This window comes from Sinocyclocheilus rhinocerous, unplaced genomic scaffold (assembly GCF_001515625.1).
Source record: "Sinocyclocheilus rhinocerous isolate Xijiao unplaced genomic scaffold, SAMN03320098_v1.1 scaffold113, whole genome shotgun sequence".
Lineage (NCBI taxonomy): Eukaryota > Metazoa > Chordata > Actinopteri > Cypriniformes > Cyprinidae > Sinocyclocheilus > Sinocyclocheilus rhinocerous.
Window position 1 is genome coordinate 2245347 of NW_015646846.1, and position 11202 is coordinate 2256548.

An 11202-nucleotide genomic window follows, 5' to 3' on the forward strand; every position below is an offset into this window, starting at 1 on the left:
ATGGCCCTGTATGATGTCATGAAGAGCGGAATTCCTTGTATGGGCACTTCTCCAGAAGAGTGCGCACACAGCAACCAGAGCGAGAGCAAGAGCAGCCCATAAATGTGCTTCATTCGGGTTACGGAAGTCGTCAGCAGCGCTGCACAGGACTTGCTCAAGAAGGATTTGTCATTTTGTTTTTTGACCACGGATTTGTCATTTTGTTTTTAGCTTGTTTCTCCGGGGCAGCAACGGAGTTTTGCAAGTGTGTTTGTTTGTTCCCGGCAATAAAGGTGAAAAATGTTTTATAAACATTAAATAAAATTTAAGTTAATAAAGTTTTTGCAGGGCTCATTCATTCTCTGACAGCAGGTGGCGCTGTTGGAGCGGCAGAATATAGTGGTTTCCCCAGTAACCGCTGTAATCAAAGCAGGCCTGTGCCTACAGGTAAGATCAAATGAAAATGCCATAGAAACTTTTCTGAAGACAATCGGTTCCCTTCAGAGATACATTCATATAGAAACACCCGCGCCATGTTTTGAACTCTATATTTAAGATAGCCCGTCACGCAGGGCCGTGATACTTTTTGGTAGCCCAACTGGAAGACACAATAGCCCCGGGACGTCGGGCTAGCGATTCTGCGAGCCCTGTTTTGTTCCTGTTTTATTTATTTCGACGTCATAGCTTGCAGACGATCGCTACGAAAAAGCTTTGCGTGCTCGTGACTCTTTAGCTCCACCCACGGCACGCCTCCAGGAGCTCGACTGTTTTCAGAGAGAAGAGTAAAGCTGTATCTGTCTTTCATAAATCTAATAAAACTAAAGACTCTTCTGAGATATGAAGGAAGCAGTACTACTCTATAAATCCTCAAGATTAACATGGGATTGGCAGAAACTGTGTGTTATGTCCACTTTAAGAAAATATTTCAGACAAAGTTCATACTTGAATGAAGCATAACTGAGATCTCATGAGCCATGAAAAAGCAACCGCTGAGCAATAACATTTTCTTTTGGGGACATAAGGAGGTAGAGAGAGATAGAGAAGAAAAATGGGAACAGTCCAGACCCGGTGGCCAAGAGGGAAAGAATGAGTCTGCGAGAGATGCATTTCCTGTTTTAATCTCAAAGGAACACACCGTGCAGTATGAGGGGATGTTCTCACTCTGGTGGGAGGCGGCGATGGCACACTGACGACTCCTAGGCAACCAATTTGTTTGTTTATTGTCTAGGTGTTTTGTCGCGGTTACAGTTCATTGCAGTCTGCCTCCACTCCAGCACGCTCTTTTAAATGGCATATACCAATAGGACGTTTCTGGCTGACAGCAAAAATGTATTTTGCCTATATGTCACAATATGAGGTAAATCCGGCCCTGTTCATGATACTGGTTTTTGTTGCCAAATTGGTTTGGAACAGTTGTTGAATAAACAATTAAACTTAACTATTATGCCTGTCTGTTTGACTGACAGTTTTATTGATCACTGAGAGAGCATTGACTTGGTATGATGTTGGTTCAATATAAAAATGGCATTTAAAAAAAAATTGCTTAGATGTAGTAAACTACTTTTGCCATGTTGCTGTAGCTCAGCTTTAAATGGCATTTAAAAAAAAATTGCTTAGATGTAGTAAACTACTTTTGCCATGCTGCTGTAGCTCAGCTTGCTACATTTCACAGGGCTGTAGCTTTAGTGTAGTGAAGCTTCATTTAATGAAGAGTAACTGTTAGCTTAGCTCACTACATTTTCCAAGTAGCTTGCCCAACACTGCATAGGGGTTATCATACTTGCCAAAGGGGCCACAAGGGTGTGCTAGCAGAAAAATATGAGAAGAAATTTGAGGTTAACACAATGATTATTTTTATTATTATTTTTGTTTTTAATTTTGTTATTAATAAATATTTAATTTTGGAACTATTTATGTTAATCTGCTGCCAGCCATAGCAATTTTGTTGTCTTAAACATATATTTATAATGAAATTAATATATACTACTGTTCTAAAGTTTTGGTTTTTGAAAGAATTCTCTTACGCTCATTCTCTTTTCTTTCGAATTCTCTTTTTCTTTTATCAAAAATACAGTAAAAAAGGTATTTATTGAAATATTACTGAAATTTAAAATGACTGTTTTCTATTTTAATATATTTTTTTAAAATAATAATAAAATCTATAAATAAAAAATAAAATTTATAAAAATAAATAAAATGTATTTCTGGGATGCAAAGCTGAATTTTCAGTAGTCATTACTCCAGTCTTCAGCGTCACATGATCCTTCAGAAATCATTCTAATATTTCTTCTTATTATCAATGTTGAAAACAGTTGCACTGCTTAATATTTTTGTGGAAACTGATGCATTTGTTCAGGAGGGCCTCTTTCACCCGTCTTCCTCATCCCTCTCACACGCTCTGTTGTTTTTGTATCCCCCTTTCTTTCTCCATCCCTTTATCCCTTTCCCTCTCCTTCCCTCCTTCTGTTTCTTTCAGTAACTTGTTCTTTCTCTCTCTGTCTCTCAGTCCTCACATCAGTCAAGCATTATGTGGCGGCACAGAAGCTTCCAGGATGCCCACTCACATTCTCTGCGCTCACAAAGCCGCCCTGCTCTCTGCTAAATCCAATCACACACAGAGCTGCATTTGACAAAGAGCACATCGGCACAGGGAATAATCACTTGCGAAATATCCACAAGGTTACACTGTTGCATAATCAAGGCTAGGCGAGTTTAGCGTAATGATTTCCAACTAGTTCTTTATGTGATAAATAAAATTCAGTTTTGTGGATATTCCTGCCTAAAACATTTTAAACTTCTGCGCCACTTGAGACAAAATAATAACTGTTTTCAAATAGGTTTCTAGATTACTCTACCTGTTTGTCATTGGTTGGAAAAACAGAAAGCCCCGCCCCCAGACTCACATTATTGGATCAGCCAATGTCGGGCTGCAAAGAGTATAATGTTGTGAAAGCGTCATATTTTTCAGTAGAATCAACCTATGAATAGTTTACTTGCAGTCTCTGCATATTAAACTGGAATAGAAGAAAATATTTTTAAAAAGTATAAAAGAAAAAGTATAAAAAATATAAAAGTATAAAATCACCTTTAATTTCACAATATAGGTCAAGAAATTAAATGAAGTGAACGAAGCACTATTACAATCAGTTTTTTTAATTAATTTATAAATGTTTAAATTGAACATTTAATCCTGGGAAATTCATTAATTGCACTTTCAGTTACTTTTAAATTAGGGTTAGGTTAGGATTAGTGTTTCAACATAGGGGCAGTGATGGGCAGTAGCGTCACTACAAGTAGCTGTTTTCTGAATCAAATAGCTTTTCAGTAGCGAAGCTCTGTTTTTGATCAAGTAGCGCGGTAGCGTCAACAAAAGCTACATTTTTCAAAGCATTCTGAAGCTCAAGCTCAAATCGGAAATATAATTAATATTTTTGTGGAAACTGATGCATTTGTTCAGGATTCATTGATGACTAGAAAGTTCAATAGAACAGCATTTATTTGAAATAGAAATCTTTTGTGAAATTATATAAATGTCTTTACTGTCACTTTTGATCAATTGAATGCATTCTTGCTGCATAAAAGTATTAGTTTATATAATTCTGTGACCATGTACATTAGGAATCTTCTTCTCTTCCTCATGATCTGTGCTGTTACTTGACTGTTTGTTGTTATTTTGTTGAGGCTTTGTCATTGTTCTTGCACACACACACAGTGAGATAAGCCGCGGCTCCTATGAGCCATCACAGCTTTCTCAATTGGCTACGCAACTGAGCTTTGGACACATTATGTAGAGTGTGACATCCGTGCTGTAGCTGCTATATTTGCAGATTCAATGCTCTGTAGTGGCTCAGCTAAGGATCTCTGATCCTGGACCAGTAAGTGACGCCACCGCCACTAAACCCCGTAACTCCATTGGCTCCTCAAACTGTCAGTCAAAACTCATTACTCCTCCCGACTCTCTCGTGAATGAAGTGCGGCACGCAGTTTGGAGCATTTCAGCTTGTTTGCAGTCTGAAGGTAAATAAAGAACTGTTGATTGAATAAGTACAGCGTTTTCTTTACTGAAGAAACACTATATTTATAAAGGCTAATGTTTTTTGTATTTGAGGAGCGGAGAAGAGTGTCTTAGTCCAGCATTTGTTATCGAGTCACAGCCAAATAGCTTGTGCGAAGAGCTGAATCTTTTATAATATGATATTTTGGCCAAATAACAGACAAAACTGAGCGCCCACCTAGTGACAGAAAACTGTATAACCTGCAAGTTCATGAAAACCTAAATGTGATGCATGCACTGCCTTTGATGTGGCGGTAATGTCGGGAAAAAGCATTCGCTGGTCAAAAACTTCGTATTTGAACTTGATTTTGGTGAAATGTTAATAATATAATGACACATGCAACGATGCAAATAAACGTAGCCTATCTGTAGGCCTATACATCTATATGGTAACACTATACAATAAGATTTCATTGCCGCGGCTCCTATGAGCCATCACAGCTTTCTCAATTGGCTACGCAACTGAGCTTTGGACACATTATGTAGAGTGTGACATCCGTGCTGTAGCTGCTATATTTGCAGATTCAATGCTCTGTAGTGGCTCTGAATTGGTAATTCAAGCATGCTGTTTTGAGACTGCTTTAGTACTTTTAATTACAAACCCAAAGATTAGGATTCGATGGAGGAAAAATCCCCAACGTGGCTTCATTATCCATGCTAGCTCTGTAAGAATGTAAATACCAGGTGGATGTGCTAAAATGAATGAAAACACATTATGCAAAGAAGGTAAATAGGAAGACTGGGGCTAGTTGTCACACACAAAAGCAACGGGCGTGTTGTCACTCTACGTGGGGTAAGTTGTCACAATGGAATCTGCTATTAAACAGACTATTATAGGTTTTCCAGGTAAATTTAATGAGTGAAACATTAATGAGACACTAAACAATTCATGCAATGACAAAAATGTAAACGGTAACGTATCAAACATTGATCTTTTGACTGAAAACCTTATAGTTACTGAGCCCTTGTGACAACTGTTTCATCCGTTTCTTGCTAACAGAGGCCAGTCGGGCTGCATGATTTTAATCTGACACAGCAACGGTGTGATTGCACCGAGCAGAGCCTCATTTCTGAGGCAGGAAGACAATGGCAAATCCATTTCGCATCGGTTGCAGTTCCCTCTCACAAGCATGTAAAGCAATATCTCCAAATTACAGCCTCTGGAATTCGACAGGCTAAAGGCCGAGGACACGACTAGAGCGCTCTGTTCCTCAGGAAGCAAAACAGGCTGGATGGGCCTCTCGCACCTCTGCCTCGCCTCCGCAATAAATCACCTGCCATCTCATGCATGTATAGTGATCTTAAACACCCCTCCCTCGAAACCAAATCTGCCCAAGTGATGATCTATGATTGGTCGGCGTGGCTAGAAGTATAAGTTGGACCGTTATGAGAGATGCAGAGCAGTGGCTCTCAACTCGTTTTATATAACAACTGGTTTTCCAAAACAGTTATTATATATTTTGTGATATATAATATTTAAAACTTAATTTAAAACAAATATTTATCTATCTAAATAACACCATTATACTTGTTCTTTTACCTGCAGAAGAGACTTGCAACTCATTTCTATGGCAGTTGAGAACCACTGACGTAGAAAACAAAAAAGCTGCTAGACACCACCTGCTTATCGGAAACTTCTATTCCTGAAATCATTGTGCAGTAGCAGAAGTGATTCTCACACCTGCTTCTTACACATACGTCTACTTGCAGAGGAAAAATAAATGTGATAAAGATATTCTTCATGTGTAGTTCACTGATCCATTAGTCTTGTTCTAATGTTCCTGACCTTAAAAGCAAATGTTAAGTCCTGTATAATTGCTAGTACAAATGTCTGTAAAAAAGTATCTTGTCATCCTATTACCTCTAACGATTGCTGCATTGACCTGCCTTCAAGAGGAAGTCTGAGAGCTCCTCCTACGCGCCAGACCACCATCTATCTATATCTCACAGATCAGAAGGTCACACACTCTCAAATGGATAGTACCTGAGCTTGACCACAGCTACAAATGAGAAACATCTGTTCATATCTTACTGGCTTTCACTATCTTGTCAGGTGAACCGCTTACAAAAGCACTCTTCATTAAAATGGTGTCATTTTCAGTGCAAGATATCAAGCTCATTAGAGAAAAAAACATTGTTCTTTGCAAGAGGAAGGAGAAATGCCAGGGATTGTTTTCATCTTGTCAAGAGCAATATTCTGAAATATATGAAAGTGGAGCTTTGCTGTAACATAGGAATAGTTCTCAAACCTAAAAGACCTCAAACCTAGAATGCCATGCCTTGATGTTCTGTAGAATAGATAGACAGACAGACAGACAGACAGACAGACAAAAAGAAGATAGATAGATAGATAGATAGATAGATAGATAGATTTTCTTTGTAAATAAATTAAAAATAAAAAGATTTGTCAAAGTTGGAAATAAAACAAGGATAATTGGAGTATGTTTACAAGAAAATATCACTCCAGTTTTTCTGCATCAAAATTTTACATTTAATTAAATTTCTTTGTAATTATTTTTGAAATACTAGCAAATTACAGTGAAAGTTTATGGAAATAAGCAGCCAAGACCCATACGCAAATGTAATATATGTACATATATTATATTTCCATATTGTCATATGAAGTAAAAACATACATGGAAAATGGAACAATTATTAACATATTTATGTATGTGTAATACATTTCTGAACATAGATCAGAAAACCTAGTCATCCATCATAAAACCTGTCAATACAAGTTGATATTATATAAGTAAATATAAAAGATATATATATTTTTTTTTTTTATATATATATATATACAGTGGGTACGGAAAGTATTCAGACCCCCTTAAATTTTTCACTCTTTGTTATATTGCAGCCATTTGCTAAAATCATTTAAGTAAATTTTTTTTCCTCATTAATGTACACACAGCACCCCATATTGACAGAAAAACACAGAATTGTTGACATTTGATACCGATAGCCGATTATTCAGAAGGACATCTGCCGATACTGATGCCGATACCGATAGTTTGATTTTCTTAGGGAAAAAAATCTCTCCTAACTAATGCTGTAAACTATACTGGGAACCCTCTCATTTGGTACATTACTATTATATTAAAGGTTAAAATTAATAACAGAGCTATTATATTCAACTGCTATTTATTTTCTGATGTAATAATTACACTCAAATAAAAATTTAATTATCTATTACTCAGTTGTACATAACGTTTTCATAAACAACTGTCTTCATGCCAGATTTATTCAAACAGACATACATAATTAAATGTAAATGAGCTCCTCTTTAGTGTTGTTTTATAGCTAACTAATGAACAGTGAACATTGGATAACTTTGCTGAGGTAAATGCAACGTTAAGTGACATTGTTCACAAGCTGTTTATTGGCATCTTTCCGCGGTTGAAACACTGAATGAGTGATTACATGAGATGTGATACATGTCGGTAAGTTGTACTGTATGTTTCAACATACTTTTGATGTTCATTCATGTTTATTTTGCGCTATAACTTGTATTACAGTGGAAGAAACTCACGCTCCGCACTGCCGCTTGAACTGAATTTAAAAGCGTCAAAACGGCATTTATTGTTTGAATTTCATGACAGAATAGACAGAATTTAAATCAATTAGAATGGCCTGAACTATGGGTGATTCATTGGGTCAAATAGAGTCTGCTTTAATGTTGCCAATTTTTTTTAATCTGTTAATGCGTGTTTATTACGTTAATTTCAACAGCCCTTGATTCAACAGGAGAGATTTTCTTCACACACTGTATGAGTTGCAGTCTGACACGTTTTGGCCTCCTCCTTTTGATTGACAGGATATAATTTGCCCTGATCATCGGCTGTTTTTTATCAATCGGCCGATAGTGAAAAAAAATATCTTTTATCGGCGATACAGATTATTGGCCGATATATCGGTGCATCTTTCATATATATACATATATACTATATATATATATATATATATATATATATATATATATATATATATATAGATAGATATAGATATAAATAATAAATAAATATTATTTATAGTTGTAATACCATGGTATTTTTATTGTAATACCATATAAAAAAATCCATCCTAACATATGTACATATGTTTATAATATGGGTGTTTTATATATGTTAAACTTAGAATCTTCATCTACTCAGAGAATGTATGTGAAAATTATATATCACCTTATAGGTAACCATATGGCAATATTACTCTTGATATAAGGTTATATATTTCATTACATTTCCGTATAGGGACATTCTGCACAAGCTCTTCTTTTGAGTTCATACAGATTTGCACGGTCAGTAAATAATACATTTTGAATTTTTATTTGAATTTCAGAATTTGAATTAATGGATGAACTATTCCTTTAATAAGAAAAATTACAAATTTTTCTGTGGTGCTGCAGAAAATGATCTGAAATGCCAATATGTGGGTGAAACCGAACGTCTGTTTCAGTAATGCACTGTGATCGGTCATCAGACTGTCAAATGATGCTCTGAGACGTGAGACAGATTGCGATGCTGTGACCTTTGTTTGCGGGACCCGGAGAGCATAACCAATTTAAGTTGCCCAGCAGACACATTGACTTAAACTAACAGAGCAGTGCCTCGTTTCCGTGAAACAAACACCAAAAAATCCACAGCTGCCCTTTGGTCCGTCTGTCAGCAATTCCCACAAATAACACAGCACAATAAAATCATCGCCCAACAGGCCCACAGGCGTTTTCAAAGGCTGCTGACGGCGATCTATAAAGCACAGTAATGGGTCACTTGTCATGGGGCGTGAAATGGAAGATCTACGGCGGCTCTCCAGTCTCTCTCCCGGGAGCGCAATTAATCAAGGACGAATAGTATCAGCATGCAACAAAAGCCGTAAGGTTATTACATGCAACTGTTCTGCTGGATGAAATGCGATGATAGCGCTAATTGCAAAAAACAGCTGACCGCACACAAGATGCGAAAAGTAAGATGAAGGGCAGATGAAAAGGATGGAGACAAAGGAGGGGGATGTAAAAGGAGGAGAAGTTGTGAGTGAGTTGATGAAGTCAGGCCCGACCCTGCTGTCAAGATAAGCCGAGGTGTTCGCTTTCATTTCTGCTGCTCTGCTATACTTGTTATACTTGTTCATTTCAATTTCTTTTTACACTTAGGATTCATTTCAGGCTATACGTGAATATGCTATCAGTCTTGACTAATACATAGGTCGTTCTCAAAGCAAAGGCAGCCTGCTTGCTTAATCGGTAATTTAAAAGATAGCATTGTTAATTTGACGACACCTCTTAAAGGGTTGTTTTGGACCCCATTGACTTTCATTGTATAGTCTGAATATCTTCTTCTGTGTTTTGCAGAAGAAATAAAACCATACAGGTTTGGAATGACATGAGGGTGAGTAAATGATACTGGTAATATGATCATATGGAGCTCACACTTAAGGAGGAAAAACACCTATTCACAGGCCCAAACTGAGCAAAAATTTGCAATTTGGTGCAGATGTTATTTATACGACCAAATAGATGGCATTTTGATAGCTTGTAATGTAAAACAGTGAGATTTTTGTAGCAGCATAGCAGACTACTTACATAAAACGCATATAAATATCAGCTTCCACTCTAAATATGTCTTAGAAAGATGATATTTGAATGCTTAGTTTTATGATCAAAGCTCTGGGCAAAAAATAATGCATTGCAATACAATGTTGATTGAGAGATGCATAAATAAGCAATAAATCTTCAGTAAATTTTCATCTTGAAATATTAATAAAAAAATATTAAGTGAATAATAATATAACGTTTTTCTTGCATTTTCTTTATAAAAATCACTTTTAGAATCAAACTAAAAGGCATTTTACTAAAAAAAAGTATTGAAACGTATAAATGAATTAGAAATCAGAAGGCATGTAAAAGATTTGATCATATTGATAATTCACAGGCCTTAGAAATGAATGTATCAAATATAATACAGTAGGCTTTATAGGGTTAAGTTGTAATTTGGAAATGTTGACTATGCAATTTAAATTTGTAGGCATCTTGTGTACTGTTGATGAGGAATAGTGAAAAGCATGGCAGAAAATACTACTTATAAATATGGTTAATGAGGCTACAGATGTTCGTGACAAAACTTAATTTCCCATCATTCCCTGTCGGCAGCATGTGAATGATAAAATACACAGATAAAACATCAGTTACACTCCTATTGTGCAACCTCTGCTGTCCACTTTGTTGCAATAGTGCTAAAAAGCTTCCCAACAAAGCCTGTCTTTGTCAGGATGTGAAAAGGGCTTAAGTTATATGAAACTGACAATCTGTGTCCATTTACTTCCAAACAAAATCACTCCCATGAACCAAATCACTTGTGAATCATCACACGCATCAAAATCACTCGTGAATCATCATATCATAATCACGATATGATGATTAGAATCACGATTAGACAACCAAGTGAATATTTAATAATCACAATGCTTAGTAGGTATACAATTTAAGTTGAAAGGGAAAAAATGGAATTCATTAATTAATTTACTTCCAACTGTTCTGTCAGATGCCATTTTTATTTTTTGAACCAAGTGCTTAACTGCACACACAATTGTGGGATTCATTTTCAGTGAAGGATACATAGATAATGCCTTTAATAACCACTAGATGGCGCAATCTCTGAAGATATGATGTTAAAATCAATACGAGATAATGTCCGAACAGCATTTTACTTCCATAATGTGATATACTTCCAGGTGAAACAGGATAAGAGGAAACGGGTTAAAGGGTTAGTTCACCCCAAAATGAAAATTCTGTCATTAATTACTCAGCCTCATGTCGTTCCAAACCCGTAAGACCTTCGTTTATCTTCAGAACACACATTAAGATATTTTTTATGAAATCTGAGAGCTCTCTGACCCTCCCATAGACAGCAACGCAACTGTAATGTTCCCAGGTCCAGAAACGTAGTAAGGACATCGGTACAACAGTCCATGTGGCATCAGTGGCTTAACTTCAATTTTGCGAAGCTACAAGAATACTTTTTGTGCGCAAAGAATAAATAATAATGACTTTATTCAACAATTCTTCTCCCCTGAGTTACCGTCTTCCGACATTTTAGAGAGTATCACAACACATACGCACGCTTTCCCCTAAGCGTAAACAACGCTGATTACGCAGATTACGTTCATGCGCGCGC

The 11202-nt window shown here is 36.5% G+C and overlaps 1 long non-coding RNA gene across 1 annotated transcript in view; it reads right to left on the reverse strand.

Moving 5' to 3' along the window:
* The window catches only part of LOC107708098 (uncharacterized), a 9098-nt gene extending 8209 nt beyond the window's left edge, over positions 1-889 (reverse strand). Inside the window, exon 1 of the long non-coding RNA XR_001636322.1 lies at positions 799-889. This is a non-coding gene — a long non-coding RNA (uncharacterized LOC107708098). The remainder of the gene's footprint in view (positions 1-798) is intronic.
* Between the last annotated feature and the right edge of the window lie 10313 nt (positions 890-11202).